Raw genomic sequence first — 14,177 nt, forward strand, 5'->3', positions numbered from 1 at the left:
ACATAAATAAAAGGCGGTGTCATTTACAATGCCAATAGCATAAACGTGCGTAAATGCGAGACGTATTGCATTGCAAATGATTGTTTCTTGTCCAACCTCCACATCTCAGGCAAAGCTACGTCTGGAATTCTGCTTGACCAAACAGCAATTTTTGCAAGAATCATGTGTTATCGGCTTTTGGCATGAATGCAAGATTGCAAAACGTTGCTCACTAAATTATTGTTATGTCCCCAGCTTGAGAAAAGCAGATCGAAAACGAGTTTCCGCCCACTCTGTCAAGCTTCACCGAGTGCTAAACAATTTAAACGTGCAAAAAGCCTGGGAAACCAACTCTTTACAGCAACTGTGCAAAGTAATACTAAGTTATGAAACGTGTGCTATTTCATTTTAACCAGACTTAAAATTCGTCCAATCGCTAAAACACGTCTGCATATTACTATCTCCCCAAAAACACAATGCAGGCTTACCTGGCAGAAAGCTCTTCAATGACATCTAAAAACAAGCCGGAAGTCAGGCGCCCTTGCCCGGGACGTGGGCGGGGCCTGCTCCGGCAGGAAGAGAGATGGCGTACCATGCTAACGCGGGGCTCCCATGCTGAAGGGAGAGCCCCGCGGTGGCGACCGGAGTGGAGCGAAGCCCCGGGTCCCAGGAGGGGGCCCGGGTGAAGACTGCGGCGGACGAGGCTGCCCACGGCAGCATGGGGCTCCCGGGAGTGCAGGGAAGCCCCGCAAGAGAAGTGCTGCAGCCGCGAGGAGGAGCCCCCCCCCAGAAGAGCAGCCCGGTGAGTGAAGAAGGGCTGGGGGGTTCCGTGTGGGCTATTGTTGGTGCCTGATCGAGGCACAGCGTCTTTGGCGACAGCAGCGCTTCGCGCTGCGTGGGCTGACATGTGGTCGGAAGGGGGACAGGAGATGTGCACGCCGCGTGGCTGTAAGCGCGTACACCAATTCAAATCCGCTAAGAGCCTGCGCCTGCACATCTCCTGTCCCCCTTCCGAGGCAAGTCAGCAACAATAGATCTCGCCGAAAGCAGCGCTCCGCGCTGCGTTCGCAGGCGAGACCTAAAAAGCGGGGGCAACATAAGTGCAGATCCTACTCTCCTACAATGACTGTGGAACATGGTTAGGGAGTGAGCTCTGTGGTCCCCTGACTTCTAGTGTGTGAGACATAATTTAGGATTTTTAGTTTAGATTATACAAATGTAATTGATTATTTTCTGTACTAGGATAAACCTCCGAAGGCCATTAAAAGAACACCAAGGTAATGATTATGAGGATACTGAGTGCTCCTCACACTTGGCTATCAGGTGCACACGCTTGACTCTCAAGAGAAAAAGATCTGATACTGACTTGATTAGTCACATGGATTAGGAGCCACATAAAGTTTTCTATCATTAGTGATTACCGCCTTTGACAATAATAGAAATCAGAGACTCGGCTCTTTGGGGGCTGAACAGTAGAGTATATGCATTTTAAAAGTATGAGATTCTGTCTGACAATAGCAGTGGCTCACAGGAGTACAAGTGAGAGACTATTGACTGCAAAATGACTTAACATAGCACAGCCGGGTGGAGGGTCACTGATATATTTAATAACACCACATTGTGTGGGTATTAAATCTATAGTCTTACAGATGCAGTTGGATTGCTCCCTTCTGACATCATTCCTGCCCCATCTCTTTTTCATATCTGCCCTGCTGAAGCTCTTTGGGCTACAATACTCATTAGCGAAACATGTCGGCTTTACCAGAGGTTCTTATGATAACTGCTTCACCATGAGTGATTTCAGATGTTTAACCTGCTATGCAGTAAACAGGTATGTTAGTATACATCATTATGCTAAGTTTCTGGCGTAGTTTATATTGAATCAGTCACTTGTGCTGTGTGGTTAGGGGTGTTGCGTCACGTGCCAATGTGATATCGCGAATGGGGCACATAGTGGTTGGAAGTGTAGACATTTCACAAGAAGTAGCACAAGTTACATCAGAGAGGGATACAGAGCAATTAAGAGGTTAGTCAAAGAACAGGACAGTGATGTGTAACTGTATTAGTGAACTGCCAGAGTTATGCTTTGACTGCTTCCAGGAGGCCTCAGTTTGTGACTCAGAAACTGAAGGTGGGGGTGTGGGGGATGTTCTGGGTAAATTACACAGTCATCAGATGGCTGAGTCAAACGTGGTCTGAGCCTCCTGCCAAACTGCTCGTGTAATCACCCACTCAATTCACAAAGACAGCCTGCAGGGGTTTTAATCACTGCAAGTGTACAGTGTGTGTGTAGCTGCCAAGTGACCCCATGCCTAGTGTGACACATACATACAGTTTCACAGGTCCAGGAAGGAGTGAGCCATCTAACACACGTTTTTAGGTCTCGCCTGCGTGGGCTGCGCACATGCGCAGTCTCGCTGGCGAGATTTAATGATTTAGAGGGAATTCTGTAAAGGGCTTCAAGACCCGCCCCTCTTTCCCATTGGCCGGCGTCACCGTTTATGCTAAACGGTAGCCAGCCATTGGGAAAGAGCACTGCATGACGTAGACTTTTCCACTTTTCGGCCGGCCCACTTGAACGGGCTCGTCCGCTTTCCGGCTGAAGTAAAAGGTTTCTTATCTTTATGGGGCCAAACATAGGGCCCCATAAAGATAAGAAACATTTAACTTCAGAAGGAAAGCAGGCGAGCCCGTCCAAGTGGGCCGCCTGTAAAAGAGAAAAGTCTACGTCACAACCGCAGCTGCCTGGGTTGTGCGAGAACATCAATGGTATTTTTTGTACATGCGATGACTCGGTTTAGTGCAAGGACAGGCCTGACGTGTAAACGACGGTGTCCTGGTTCCGAGACATAAACCGCAGATGTGACCGTCTTTCCTCCGCCTATCTCCGGCGATTTCAGATTAAGTGTTACGGGCAAGAAGTTATAACTTGAATGAAAAAAATACAAATATTGGTAAATATAAACTAACTGTGTGTTTGTGAATACACCATAGTAATTATTTTAGCGTTATCACCATACTACCCAGCATCGAGAATAATCTGTGTAGATAAAACAGCTGCTCGTATGAATCAGCCTTTTCCTTCGTCCTGTGACGTTTCCTGGTGTCGCATTGTAGATATCGTAATTGCATACCAATTATTCAGGGCATGACTACCGGAGCGCTGGTGCGCTCTCTCGATATAGGCGTGGGTGCTGGTCTGCCCATGCACGTGCTGAATCGAAGCGTACCGTGAAAGCAAGCATCCAAGCAGCAGCAGCAGCGAGTAGCTATGGCCGCTTACAATCTAGTACTGGTTCGACATGGAGAGAGTTCTTTGAATCAAGAGAACCGTTTCTGCGGCTGGTTCGATGCCGGCCTGAGCCCTTGTGGGCGGCAGGAGGCAGAGAGAGGAGCGCAGGCATTGAAAGGTATCGAGAGAGATACATGATACACTGCTCCTCCACAAGGTTCACCAGGAAGATCTTTTTGTTTTGTTTTATGTGATCTGCCTTATCGTGGCATAGTTTTCAGTTGTTGTTTGCTGATAAATAATCCTTATTACATCTCAGCCTACCTGGTCAACGGAACAACTCTAAAAGTCCAACACATATACACTTATGCCATGGCTAGTATCTGTTTTTCTTTGTAAACATTCCTCTTTGAGAATTGACTACCGAAGGTCTGAACTAACACGCTGTGGCAGTGTTTTTTTCTGCATATCGGCAAAGGACAAAATACAACAAATCCCCCAGCAGGGCGCAAAGAGAACAGGTGTCCTAAAATGGCTTCCTTCGCACTGCGCCCCAGACTTGTCCACCGACCTCTTACCACTGCCACAAATCCACAGCATGCCACCCGCAGCCAAGTCTACCTCTCACCACCACTACAAACCCCCAAGCAAACAGGCACGGCACAAACACAACAGGATGCCGAAAACAGCTTCTGCCAGCTGTGTTGCTCCATCGATCAGGCTTAGGTGCATTGTGCGGGCCTTTTTCTTCGAGTGCTGCCCTCACGGAGCCCCTGAGTGGCGAGACTCAAGCCTGGAAAGAGCCCGAGGGAAGGTGAGGCGCAGGGCAGATGCAGGCGCTGTATTCATGGCACAGAGCGGAGGCGCTTCGGTGAGAAATGACGGGTCACTTCATTGCCTGCAGTCGGTCACCCCCGCTCAAACCACACCTCTGTCCTCTCACCTTGTCCACACCTTTCTCTTTGACCCCTAGCAGCAGGGCTTTAAGTGGGATGAAAAAAACTGTGGGGTCACTCAAAGGGGCGTGGCTAATGTAATTAACGGCGTGGCTTAGAAACACACAAGTTAACAATCTGCGTTTAGCATAGTGTGCCCTCCAACATGTATTTTGCTGTTTGTCATTGCATCCAGATATACGATACAACAAGTAACATCATACCTGCAACAAGTCAGGACTATTGGCTTTGTCAATGGTTGATCGTTGTATAAGATAAATAAGCAGCAACTATGGTGTGTATATAATATTGAACAGGCATTAAAAATGCAACAGTTCTCGCCTTTCATTAGGTTAAAGCCATTTGCATTGCTATACAATACCATGAGCAAAGCAAATGGCTTTAACTTAATTAAAGGCGAGACCTGTTGCATTTTCAATGCTTGTTTTCTTTCCATTCTGGTACTTGTAGGTGTGTTTATCCCATATTAATTTAGGATTACACGTAATAAACTGGACAGTCCTGTGTAGACCCACCACCCTTTTGTGAAACAGCTCAGATGCTCAGTCGCGGCTTCACATTGACATAGGTAGATCGACTCTTACCTTGATGTTTGGTTAAATCCGATGATTCATTGACAGAGTTCTCCAGGCTTTGCAGGCTGTGCAGCAATCCTTCCCTGATTAAGGCACTCTCAGAGGACTTGATTTACATTCTCTCTTCTGCATCTCCATTCTGATTCAATTCGGAGATTTTCCCTGAACCTCAATGATTTTCTTAGCCTAGGGTTTGAGAATGATGCCAGGATTGCCAATGAAAATATGTGCACACGCCCATTGAAGTCTGGAAGGGTTTATTAACAAAAAGAACACTGAATTATCTCTGAATCAGTGATTGAGCGAGCTCTGCAAGGAAAGGCAAGGCAGAGATGTATAGGGTTCTGCAAACAGAGGCTTCCAGTGGAGATCATATGACGTAGTGACATAAAGGGAGCACACAGGTGTCTAGAGCTGAGATTATGGGAAAGGAAGGGGAGATGAATGTAAACTTATTCTTCTGAGCGATGTAATCAACAGTTTCCTGTCTCGGGCGTCCTAGATTGAAAGAGGGGCTTGAAACATCATATATGGACACTTCCTTCCGGCAGGGTTAGCGTGAGCAAAACACATGACTGCGGCAGGTACATTTAGGCCAAGGCAATAACTCACATTATACAATGCCTCCCCCTTTCATTGTTTGTTAGCGGAAATGAAGTCAGATCAATGATCATTAAACAATCCACTTCCGGTTTGATATCAGATTCTAAACATTCTGAAGACCTATAATGAGATTTGCAATCCAGTTCATCACTATCCAGCATTGTGGTGGGTAAGATGGAAAGGTATCTTTAGAGGCCTGTGGGGAGACCGTTGAAGGGGATTCTTTCTCACACAATGATGTGAGGCATCAGCACAATTTCAAGAATAATCATTCTCAACCTCCAAAAAAGTTTCAGCCAAGACCATATACTCCACTCTTCTGAGCCATCTACCTTGACATCTACCTTGTGTAAGTTCCAGTGCTTTCACATATTTTATTAATGTGTTCATACATGCCTAGAGAAACATTTAGGGGCATATTTATAATACGCTTGCGTCGCGCTTGTACCACGCAATGTGGTACATGCGTGACGCAAACCTCTAGGGCAGATTGATGAAGCCACGCAAAACCACTTTGCATGGATCTGAGCGGCTACATAAATCTGGATTAGCGCAACGCAGCACAAATCACTATGTTGTGCTACTCCGTCCTGGGTACGTGTTCCATGGGCGTCGCAGTGGGTGTTCCTATGCAACTCCCATGGATTTTGACACATTCCCAGATTTACAGCGAATTGTAAATCTTGGAATGCACCAAAATCTTACACCTTCCCAGGGGAGGCATAACAAGGAGCTATTAGTTTACTTTTCTGCGTTATTTCCTCTTTCTATGTATGCTGCGTTCTACAGCACAGATAGAGGAATATGCCTCCTGGATTGTTTTTGTGCACAAAGGTGTCCTGCCTACAACACGGGCACCCTTGCACCATGGTGCAAGGGTGCCTGCGTTGACGCTTGGCTGCCTAAAGTGTACCAGCGCTGGGGAAAAGCCAGGAATATGCCATATTCCCTTAAATACAGCGAGCTCCTGCCTTTTCCCTATGGCGCAGTGCAGCAAGATGACTTGCTGTGCTGCGACATAGTTTCATAAATATGCCCCTTAGTATGAAAGTACAACATTCTGCACCTACAATTGCATCTGAAGCCCATAGGCCAAAATCACGAGCCATCCTATTCTGTAATATTATACTTCTCTTTGTTTCCACTTGGCCAGAAATCAACTCATGGGCTTGGGTCGTTGATTTCTCTACCTCCTCTAATACCTTGGCCCACTGCTCTAGTCTTTAAGCAGACATCCACGCTCTATAGCTTAGGAAAACAATGAACAGACATTAGCAGTTCAGAAACTCCTCTGGGTGGTCTCTTACAGACAGGATGACGTTTGGTTAACGTGTGTACAATGTGAGCAGAGTAACTGGCTCCAGACCAGTCCCTTAGTAACTAGGCTCAAGTTCACTTACCATATGTAAAGAATGTCCCTGGCAGACCACAGGTGCAGGTATGGGAATAGTGCACCCCTGGTGAGACTTTGACGTAATAGGGAGATGCTTCAGAATTAGGTTTAGCAGAATAGGAAAAGCCACATTCACTCTGGCCCATAAACATACTGGCATGTCTCGTTCAACAGCCCAGTCCATAAACAGTGCTTTGCATGAGAAACAGCAAGGGGTGAGATGTGATGGTCAGCAAATGGAGGCCTCTAATATTAAAGGGAACGCGGACAGGGACATTCCCACATTCTAAGGGGTAGCATCCATGAAGGTGTGTTTCAAGGCATTGTTGTTCTTCGTCAAAAGGAAGGAACCATGAAGAATCCCAAACTACCCTCTTGGAATCCGTGGGGAGCTGTGCACAAATCCAGTATGAAGAATGTTTGAGGTTCTGTTTGTACAGCTCCGGGAACAGTGGCGGCCCTGGCCTATCTAGAGTGGTAGGGCAGCCACGGGGAAGGAGTGATGTTGGGGAGGTGGGAGAAATAATAAAAAAGACTTACCTGCCACTCCATTCCTGCTGATGCTGGCGGGCACCTCGCTGCTCCTCTCGTCTGGACTGGAAGGGGATGGGCCCTCAAGGCACAGGCTCCCCAACCAATACAGATGCTGCTCTCATGCTATGAAAGCAGTGCCAGGATTGGTCTGAGTGGCCTCGTTTGCCGCTCAAACAGTGCATTGGAGCCTGTTACATTTCTCCAACCCGGCTGTGCAACACAGCTGGGTTGAAGAAACATAGGTGCGCATGTCTGTTTGGCCGGCATAAGAAAGACGGCCAGCCAAACCAACATGCGCACTTATAAGTTCACACCACTCCTCCTCCCTGCCATGCGCAGCCCACCCCGCCCCACCCAATTCTCATTGCGCGCCTCAGGCAGCATAAATAAAATGACAATAACATTGTGTTATTATCATTTTATTTATCATCTGCTGGCGCTGGGATGTGGGGCGATGCTCCACCGCCATTACGGAGGAGCCGCCCCCGTGACCGGCAAAAGGAGTGATTTTCAGTTTTGGAAGTGGGCAGCAGGCTGAGTGCTGTTGATTTCTTCATCCATGCCACCCAGCCATTCCAAACAAAGGCACACGGTGAGCCAACCAACAAGGCTCAAAGTACAGAGGGTTTGCTGGACACGAGGGATGGGTGGCGGGGAGGCTTCCCACTCCTGAGCTCACAGGCGATGGAGCTGCAGCTCGGTGAGGTCTGTGCAGGGGGGTAGTAGTGTTAGGAGAACTTCGGATGTCAGAGCAGAGGTACAGTGATCCGCAGGCACAGGTGCAGGCGCAGTCTGTATGGCGGGTGCAAGGCATCCGTGGCTGAAATGTCCAGGTGCAGGTGTAGCTCAGTCAGCAGGTCCACAGTCACGCGATTTAGTGATCTCCTTGTCGTGCGATGTGTGAACCCAAGCAGACAGTCTGCACTTCACAGCATTGTTTGTGGTGAGCAGGATCTGGTAGAAACCAGTGGAAGAGCATCAGGCAAACCCTTTATATAAGACCCATTTTTGATGATGACTACTGCAGAAGTGAGGAACCCGTGTTGCATCATGGTAAGCCCAAGCTCATGGGTGACCCTGAAGGCATATTTTGTATCAGTGAATATAGTTGAGTAAGAGCAATCAGTTCAGACACATTCAGTGAATGCTAATTTTCAACAACATCATACAGGGTGCCAACAGTGTACCATGTATCATTTCTGAGACATGAACCACCACCATAATACTCAAGATGGCAATTTAGTAAAATTGCATCAATAAGATTAATTTGGTAGGGTGGGGGTTACCAGAATACCGTCATGTGGCTCACTATTGAGAGCTACGGGGAAAAGAGATGACAGTTCAACATACCGCGTGGTCGGACAGCCGACAGCCATTGAAGTGGTTGAGAGACCGCCCGATGAGCTGCGGTGGTCCGACTGCTGTATTACGATCGGACAGCTGGGTTGGCAGTCCGAAGTCGACGCCACCATGGTGGGTGCATGCGGTGGCCTTAGAAAAGGGCTGGTGCAGACGCAGCCGCTGTGCAGCACTTCCTGCATGTATGCGCTCAGTGCGATGCACCATGTCATGCATGGCACACAGTGCACAGAGGTAAATGCAACGGAAAGGGGGCACTACATGTGCCCCCAGAGACACCTTTCCTTGTGCTACAACGGCCGGGGGCCCTGTTTGGACCGCCTTATACTCTTTCGGACAACCTTTTGTCTATGAAAAGGCTGTCGGAAAGCGATATCGTAATCCGATGGCGGTGCCTGCCTTGGCACCACCACCATTCGGGGACATTCCTCCGCCCAGGTCCGTCAACAATGGGCTGGACATTGTAATCAGGTTCATAGTACCAATGTTATATGAGAGATAAAACACAGCAGTATTTTGTACCCTGGGAACCTTAACAACATGGAAAGGTGTTGAGTTATAGTAACATTACAGTCCAGCTAGAGCATGAGGTACAGCAACGGCAAGAGGTGATCATAGCACAATATTCCCAGAAGCTTCATCTAGATGGGCAGCAGCGGCCACAACACACAGGCATGGAGGAAGCCTGCCGCTTCTACATCAAGAGCGAAGGAGACATTGGCTCTGTGTTTCTTTTTCTTGCCGTGGGCCTGAACCAGAACACCTAAAGCAAAGTCTTCTCTTTCATGGCAAAACAATGTTTGGTATGATTAGGAAATCTCAGTGCAGGGGTGAAGGTTCAGGGGTGACTTTATGAACAAAATGTTGTTGCGGTTCAAAGTTAGCATAACCAAAAACCATTTTCAATGCAATAGGTCTGCATTTGTGAGAGTTTAAGAAAATGGCGTTGTAATTGACAATGCCTTTTATATATCAGTTTTAATAATTAACACATAAATAAAAGGTATTGTCATTTATAATGCCAATATCTCAAAACTCTTGTAAATTCAAGACCAATTTCATTTCAAAGAAGCATCTGCCATTGTCCCGGACTGCTTGGAAAGTGAAAGCGTGCATGGCGCGCTGAATGCTGCAGAAAACCATGTGGTGCCTGCAGTAAGAATAATTAATTAAAGAAAAGAGTGCTTACAGACTAAATAAAACGTACCTGTAACAACCAAAGTAAAAGGGCCAGTCCTCATGGGAGGTTACAAATAAAGACAAACCGGTATAAGGGGGGACTAACAAGCCTATTAACTAATCGGAAGACATCATTTACAAAGGACAATGACACAAGCCAATGACAAATATGGGCGGAGAGTGGGTGGGGCTTCAATTCCATACTCAAATACATGCTAAACCTAAAAACCCAATGACAACAGCATCCTGCCATCTCCAAAGTAGAGCGTACGTCTGAGGCAGTAATGGTTCTGGGTTGGTTATAGAAGACTTTAATACTGTCCGTGGACAGGTGTGGGTCCCTGTTTAGGTGCCATGACCTAAAAATAAAGCAAAGGGTAAGAAGTTTCTTGCGCCCTTTTTACCAAGTCTGAGCAGATACAGGGAATCAATCTTTCATTGTTCCAATGAGCTAGAAACAACCAGCAAATCATCAAAATGTTGAACTGGTGTGGATTCCTCTGGGAGGCTGAGGATGTCTAGATCTCTCCTGAGTTCATGTGAAAAGATAGAAGGTGACTCTTTAAACCCTTGAGGTAAACAAGAACACTTGAGGTAGCCCCAGGAAATGAGAAGGCAAAAATATACTGGCTATTAGGGTGTATTGAAATGAATAAAAAGGCAGAACACATATCAACAACAGTAAATTATACGGCAGTAGCAGGTCAGCTTGTCAAAATGGCACCAGGGTTTGGTATAACCGGAAAATCTGGCAGTACAACAGCATTCATGGTACATACATTTTGCACAGGTCCCAGGCCCAGTTCTCCTTGTGCTGCTGCATCGCTCTTGCTCCTGTCTTCTCTTTGCTTTCCCCCCCTTTTTAAAATGTTTCTCTTCAGAGGAACTGCGCCTCTCTAAAGCTTCAGAACCTGCGTGTCTTCAGAAGAGGATGGAAGTACGTGGAGTGTGGGCATCATTGGGACAGATGCTCTATGTCTCAGAATGACGATCTCTGTCGAACACCTCAGTAAAGGTAAGAAGGACTACACATCACGTGGGGTCACATGACTCTCACAAGACTTGCAGATGGTGGCGGTCATCTTGGATACCATTGATTCCTTGTGGTCCCTGCTGTTCTTGCTAGGCAATTGTGAAACATAGTTGTTATAGCTGGGAAATTCCATTGCAACCCTTAATGTCTTTTAGCATATGAAGTTATTGGAAGATATACGGTTTAAACCAGAGAAGTATGACGCATCACACCTGTAGAGGATATAGATTTGCACTTGCTTCTTTTCATACAAGTCATCCATTAGGATTGTGAACTCCATTGTATTTGTTCACATTACAGAAGGAGTTACCCGAGTGTGTTAAGATCTAATCACAACTGATTGCCCCATATTCTAAACCAGCTGCATCATTTACAAAGCCATCACGACCAGCATCCCTGCTAGTCTTGCAGACAAGCTCACCACACCTGGCGGCTCTTGGCACACCTGCAGCCAGACCACCATCAGACTGCAAACTGAGAAGTGTAAAACAGGAAACCCAATGTAGCAGGCCTTTTCCATCTATGCGTCCGGGATCGGGAACAACGTCCCTGTATCCATCAGACCACCCGAGTGCTCATTTAGGATGAGTTTAAGACACACCTCACGATGTATTAACAGTCCACAATCAAACTCCTCTCCTATCACTTGTAGACTTTATTTATGTCTTTGACACGAAGCAGCACTGCACTGACTTTTGGAAGGTTCGAGCTATAAAAATACTACATAGATAAATACAAATTTTCAAAAATCTCAGGGCATGATGTTGACACAGAATTTTGATAGTATGGTGTGCTAATATTGATAATTCTAATTATATGAATATTCAGATGAAACACACAAGATTAATGAATGTTTTTCATGTTACTTGTTACAGTGAATGTAGACAAAAGCATGGAGTGCCATTGCACTGTAGAGAAGGTAGGTCTCCTTAGCAAATAACAAATAACAACCCCCAGAGTGATTATCTGTTACTTTTTTTTAATTGCATTGCAGCTTAGAAGAAATATCAAGTTTCATTCCATATTAGACAGAGTGAAGTACCGAGTGTTAGCAGGCATATCATATGTAATATTAGAAGGTAAATGTCATGATCATCTATATAGGAATATGGGAAGAATGTCAGAGCAGATTTCCTGTCTAGGTCTCCCCTAAAGGGGTTAGAGGTTGAACCTGAGGAGAAAGACAAGGAGTGCCTTATAACTGCAATGGATGTGTGTCGGGAGAGTGCTTTTGATGAGGAAGATTGGATGGACGGAATGAACAAAGACGAGGTGTTGAGAAAGGTATATGAGTACATGGTGGGCGGTTGGCCGAAGGAATCCACTCTTTATCCTGGTCTTCATCCTTTGTTCAAAGTGGCTCATGAATTGACGTTGGAAGATGATGATTTCATCATGAGAGGTGACAAGCTTGTCCCACCGAAGTCTATGAGATGCTGTATTATACAAGCAGCCCATGAAGGTCATTTGGGGCAAACAGTCACTAAAAGAAGGACTCGGTCTGTGTATTGGTGTCCCAGCATGGACAGAGAAATTGTTGAGATGGTCCGAATTTGCGTTATATGTGCAACCTGTGATAAGTCACTTAAAACGACAACTCCTCCTTTACATCCTGGAGAGTTGCCAGACAGACCTTGGCCCAAACTTGCGGTTGATTTTTTGGGTCCTTTTGGTGTCCAGCCTACAAGATGCAAGTATGCCATAGTTCTGGTAGATTATTACAGCAAGTGGTGGGAGATGGAGTTTGTAAGAGAACCAAACACCAATGCTGTTATTACTTTTTTTTTAAAGTTTTTCACAGAGAAGGCATGCCCAAAGAGCTGGCCTCTAACAATGGGGTGCAATTTGTTTCTAGAGAATTGAGGGATTTTTAATCTATGGCTGGAATTGTACACAAAAGAGTGGCCCTGTATCATCCTCAAGTCAACGGTTTGGTGGAGAGGATGAAACGTATTTTGGTGGAATGTATCCAGTGGTCAGTCAAAAATTGTGTGGAGGTTACCGATGCAGTTGAAGAAATGCTTTTTGCCCATCGTACCAGTCCCAATGCCATTTCAAACAAGACACTCTTTGAGATTATGACAGGTCATGTCCCTGCTAGTGTTTTTTTTCCAGCATGGTTGAAGGAAAACAGATCAGGTTTGGCTCATGAATGTGATATTGACAAATGGATTCGTCCATTGGTAGAAACAGCACAAAGCAAGACAAAACTCGATTTTGACAATAAACATGGGGCGAAAAGGCCCAGGAATTATATTAGTAAGGGAGATTGGATTTGCCTAAAAGAACCTTCTCATGTTCCCAAAGGCCAATCTAGATTCAGAGACCAGTGCAGGTTGAGGCGGTCAGCGGACAGTCCATCAGGGTGAAGAGTAATCAGTGGTGGAATAGTTCAAGGGTTGTGAAGGTTGATCACGAAGTCACGTCTGATGGATGTAGTGTAAATGAGATGTGTCGGAAAGGAGCTATTCCTTTTGGGAGTTCAGAGCGTCAAAAACGTGTCATCAAAAAACCTTTAAGATACCGATGAAGCCATACTTTGTGTTTTTTTTACATGGTAGTGATATGTAAGGTTTTCTCTATCTATGCTGATGTATATATAATGAGTTCTTTTTCATTTATTCATTTGTTTGTTGTATAATTATTATTTTTTTTTAAGTTTGGTGGGAAATAGGGACATGTGGTGTTTGTTCATCTTTTTATTACGATATCATGTGTCCATACTATACTTGTTTGATTATGCTAAACTTGTTTTCTTTTTCTTATGTTCTGGGTGGGAAAAGGGGAGATATTGTAGTAATCTCCTAGTCTATGTGAGCTCTGTGTGGAACACTTGATGTTCAGTGTTCCACTGGTGACTGTTGGCATGTGCTCCTCCGGGTTGGCAGTTGCCCCCTGGTGTTGCTGTAAGGAACTTGAATAAAGCACTTCTCCTCTGCCTCACAAATGTGAACTTAGTTACTACCACAGAATACTAAAAATCTCTTTTCGCTTTTAAATATCAAACTTTCGGCAGTGTGCATTGAACCCAGCGTTGGAACCATGCAGTTTGATGATATTCAGTGTCTCTGTTTCTCTCTCTTGTCCCATTTCCCTTTCTCTGGGTATACTTCAACCCTACACACTAGTAGTGTGGGGTTAGCGGTGGGTTCGGTGAAGTTTGAAAGCTAACATGGCTCCTGTTGGACCATCGGGTTGGTGTGCATTGGCTAGGGGTTTGCAAAATTTGAATAATTAACTTTTACATAATTATGTGAAATTTCAGGAAAATTACACAAAAAAGCAAATCCTGTATTTCAATGTGAAATATTGTCCTCACGTCATTTTTTGGTTC

The sequence above is a fragment of the Triturus cristatus genome, chromosome 6 (genome assembly GCF_964204655.1).
Source record: "Triturus cristatus chromosome 6, aTriCri1.1, whole genome shotgun sequence".
In the NCBI taxonomy this organism is placed as follows: Eukaryota; Metazoa; Chordata; class Amphibia; order Caudata; family Salamandridae; genus Triturus; species Triturus cristatus.